Genomic DNA, 5,205 nt, shown 5'->3' on the forward strand with positions numbered 1-5,205 from the left:
GCTTTTCTCAATTTGGGAGAGACCATGTGTGCAGAAGGAAATGATAAAACCGAACAGTAAATACGTTCATATTACAGGATATTCGTGGATAAAATATCAGGAAAAAATTTACTCTCTCGGTGACCATTCAGGAAATGGAAAGGTAACAATACTGAGAAGACAAAAAAAGTTACTGAAGTTTTGAGAGGACGGGCACGGACAATATATCCTAACGGAGACCATTGTAGAAAGTTTGATGTCAATCCAGTGAAGGGTTCTAAAGTATTGAGCGGACATTTTATATGTGCCGTCCATGAAAATCAGTTAAGGTCATCTTCTCTTTTTTCGGCACTATGATCGGTACCGGTATTTATCGAAGTTGATTTCTGTCAACAGAGGCGATATCATGAAATTGAGCAGAAAAAAATATTTCCTTGTACTTCTTCTGACCCTTTACCTTGTGACCTCAGTGTATATAGAGGTCATCTCAAAGAGATCTACCGAGAGGTGCAAACTTTAGTGGGAAAGGGGAGGAAATCAAATTTATTTTTATCTGCATCCGAATTGATGTTGAAAACGCATGGTGTCTGTCCCTTCTCGTGCATCGTCTGTACGTAATACTTCTTTTTTTTCTTAATTCATGTTCCTTTCAGAAACAACTAGACCAATCAGGACTTGTGCAGTATATGCAGAGGAACGGGAATATACTAGTTTAATTAATATACATTCTGCAGCTAACACATTGGGTAAAATATAATTAAAAATTGGAGTTAGATTTAGAATCCTTTTTTTCTACTCCTTCGAGTCTAGCATATACAAACCATTTACGCCTTTAAAGAAAAAAAAATAGAGAGAAAATTGATGATATAGCGGAGGCTGCGTCATTCCTCAACTTTGACATTATCATGAATATGGAAATCAGTGATCAGTTAAAATCTTATAAACTGAAACTATCAGACTCCACATCATGACTAAAAGTTAAGACTTTATTAGATGGAGAACTTTCATTAACCGTTCAGGTTTCATAAAGAATAGGGGTTTCAACGCACCGTGTATATACACAAAACTCGGATGTGTTCAAAGTGTTTGTATCAGTGTATTTACTTTTACTCTATTATGAAAGTAAAGTTTTTTTTTAACAGGAAACACGGATTTGTGTGCTTTGGCATCAAATGACTCAGGTTTAATAATTAAAAAAAAACAAGTAATCATTAAAAGACCCCCCTTTTTGTTAGTATGATAACAGAAACCAGGTAAGATTCGACCTTTAAAAATGAATTTCCCTTGCGTCCAATGTTCATCAGACTACACGAAAATGAATTTTTTAATCTGAGTTTTTCGTAATTAAAAGTAAAGATATAAAATTGAAAAATAGTCCAATACGTGATAACATGTTCGTAATCTCTGCAGCCTATTTTAGCTCACCTGAGCTAAAGCTCAAGTGAGCTACTCTGATCACAGTTTGTCTGTCGTCTGTCTGCCTGTCTGTCTGTAAACTTTTCACATTTTCAACATCTTCTCAAGAACCACTGGGCCAATCTCAACCAAACTTGACACAAAACATTCCTAGGCTAAGGGGATTCAAAGTTGTGAAAAATAGGGACCACACCCTTTTACAAAGGGGGATATTTAGGAATTATTGAAAATTTTCAAGAAATTTAAAAAAATTATCTTCTCAAGAACCATTTGGCAAGGAAAGCTGGAAATTGTGTAAAAGCATCATCAGGTAGTGTAGATTGAAAATCATGACCCCCGGGGTAGGGTGGGGCCACAAAGGGGATTTGAATTTTTACATAGGAATATATAGAGTAAATCTTTAAAAATATTCTACTATAAGAAACCAATCAGCCAGGAAAGCTGAAACTTACGTGGAAGCATCCTCAGGTAGTGTAGATCAAAGTTGTGAAATCATGACCCCCGGGGTAGGGTGGGGCCACAATGGGTGGTCAACTTTTTACATAGGAATATTTAGGGTAAATCTTTAAAAAATCTTCTTCTCAAGAACCATTTGGCCAGGAAATCTGAATCTTGTGTGTAAGCATTGTCAGGTAGTGAAAATGATATATAGAGAAATATCTTTAAATCTTTTTCTAAAAAACATTTGCCTTGAAAAGCTGTAACTTTAGTGAAAGCAACTTCAGATAGTGTAGATTCAAATTTGTTCAAATCAAAATCTTTAGGGGTAGGTTGGGGCTACATTGGGGACCCAGTTGTAAAAAGGAAGACATCTAAATCATTCACAAAAACTGAAATTTTATTATATATGCTTTAACTTATATGCAAGCATTTTTACATATTTGCTAATTCATTAAATTTGTTTAAACTTCGGCCCCTGGACGATTATTGAGCCTAACAATGGGTTCAGAGTTTGATGTAAGTTTATATCATGTATATAAACAATTGTTTAGGGTCTTTTTGAGAAATGCAATGCTGAATGTGATATGACTATAAAATCATCCTGTTAGTAAAGGGACTTGATTATATACATAAGAATACCTAGGGGGAAACATATTTTTTAATACAGGATCTACATGTATACATGTACTATACCACATTGTTAAGATATTTTGTATTATGACTCCATGATGCTGATTTTATCATGCCTTTTGTTGCTCAGGTGAGCGATGTGGCCCATGGGCCTCTTGTTACATTTGTTTTTACATAACGTTTCATTATACATATTAACATAACATGAGTTCAAAACACGGTTTTTGAACTGTAGATTTGAATTAGAATTCTTACATACAAGTTATAATATGAAATAAAGAATTAAATTGTAATATAGATAAAATTAACATTTTAAGACAATAACATACGTATCCTCTCAATATCGCACACTTAGCTCTAGCTCAAACTTATATGGAATAGTTAAGGAATAAAGAATCACTCTTTGAGTATTATGAGGTGATGATTTGGTCGGGGCGTGATCAAATCCAATTAAGTCCAAAGAATGATTCCTTATTACTTATATTTATATGATTTTGACATATTTATGTGATTTTCATTTCCTTTACTTATGAAAACCCTCCTTGCGTCCCAACAAAGACGTCATTTGAATTTATTGGACTGTATAGTACAGAATCGATTCGTAGAGTTATCACAGGCAAAGACAATGAACAATGTAAATATACATGTATTAATATTTAATAATAAGATTTGCCTCCCGCTGCATAACAGCTACATTCCTGAATGATATTTTCCATTTGCAAGATCTACATTTGAACGACCTTGATATCTCGATCTTCAATGGTTTATTGAACCAACAATACCAATCTTTACGTTTAATGAACCAACTATTAATAGCAATCTTTACGTTTTAGTAAATTAATATTTTTCTAATACACATAGTTCATCATGAAATAAAAAAAACAAAAACAAGAGAATACAAGGCCTGACAAATCCCCCTCCCCGTACCCAGGATTTTGAAATGGCATATGAACATATAAAAAAATATCTTTACATTTGAAAGTGTACATTAGAACATGTATATGCATAATATAGAACTGCACTTTCTGACACATAAGTATTATACATTAATACATGCACTTGGTACTTATTTCCGTTGGTTTATTTGTTTGCTTTCTAAACATTACAGCATATATCTGTGCTAGCACTATTTTTATCCGATATAGTGTATACAATACACGAACAGTACGTAATAGTTGTCATTATATAAATGGTATTATATATTTTTCTCATAATCAATAAAAAGCAAAAAAATAAAATGTTTGACTTAAAAGCAAATGAATTCAATATAAAATTCTTCTGTACGATTCGAACACCCTCTCAATCGATAAGGGTGGAGTACGAGCCTCCGCCTATCCAAGTGAGCTACGTTGACACATTAGATTATAGGTGAATAAATTTAACTGTTTGACAATAATGAATAAAGTAAATCGTTTTTGGTGAAAACCACGAATTTGACCCATTACGGTCTAGACTCCATTTTAATAAATCAATAATAAAAATCAATAAAAAATTATTCTTTAAATAAAAAACTTTTAGGATGGAGTCGGGGCCCATTAATACCTAAATTTTGCAATTTAGAACAGTAAATGATCCAAGTTTTGGGCATAAACGCTGTGCAGCTTAATTTGGAAACCTATACCTGTCGTGTTTATAGAATGAAAGCGCAATATTGACTTCCATTGTGAAATTTATACTAAAAACAATGCATACAAACAAAAAATTAACATTAAAACTTAAATTGAAATTCTCTTGTCATTCTTCATGGCTCAATTTGGGGATATATACAACGCCGTGTACGCCCCTGTCCTTCAAGTTATAAAATGGTCGTTATGTAGTCGCATAAATGTTTAATGTATTGATTAGATTTAACCACTATCACATGAATTAATGTTTAAACACATTCAATAACTTCTTCATATGTTAAAGTAGATTGATAAAATCATTCAATTCTAAATCACATTTAAAATGCTCTATTTCCATCTATGATTTCCAATATCAGAGGCAAATCTCCTTGGAGATCAATGATTCACTGTTAATATTCAGTTCATATCGATACCTCACATTTAAAATGCTCTATTTCCATCTATTTCCAATATCAGAGGCAAATCTCCTTGGAGATCAATGATTAACTGGTAATATTCAGTTCATATCGGTAACTCTTCAAATCTTGTAGTATCAGAGCGTATCGATTATGAATATCCGAGATCCACGCGCACCCCCTGGTTATATATTCCGGTTTATCAATTATGCATTATCTATTACTTTATTTTCAAAACATATCAAGATCGTTAGCGCTTGATTTGTACATGTATAACATCCAATCATTAGTTGAAAGTGTAATAGTTAACCCAAATATTTTTTGAGTTTTGAAAGAAAGTATAAAGTTGAAAATTAAATATGTTTTCAAATTTTACCAGGAAATTTAATTCATAAAAGGAAGAATAATAAAGCCTTTAAAAACTGCCTAACGTTAAAGGCCATAAAGAAGCTTGTTGGAATGTTTATTTTTATTTTTATAAATCGCGGGGGGGGGGGTGTTAACTAAAACTACTTTTACCCATGTTCAAATGTTCATCATGTTCATTAATCTTTGTTTGTAACTTAACCTTCTACGCTTAATTTTTATTTATTCCATGTGTCCATTCTGTATACAATATCAATGCAGCTGGACACGCTGTGAGCTGTTTACCCGTTCACACAATTTTGTTTGCGGCGGCGGCTCCCGTGGGGACTACCTGCCCACCGTCATCACATTCC

The sequence above is a fragment of the Crassostrea angulata genome, chromosome 10, assembly GCF_025612915.1.
Source record: "Crassostrea angulata isolate pt1a10 chromosome 10, ASM2561291v2, whole genome shotgun sequence".
In the NCBI taxonomy this organism is placed as follows: Eukaryota; Metazoa; Mollusca; class Bivalvia; order Ostreida; family Ostreidae; genus Magallana; species Magallana angulata.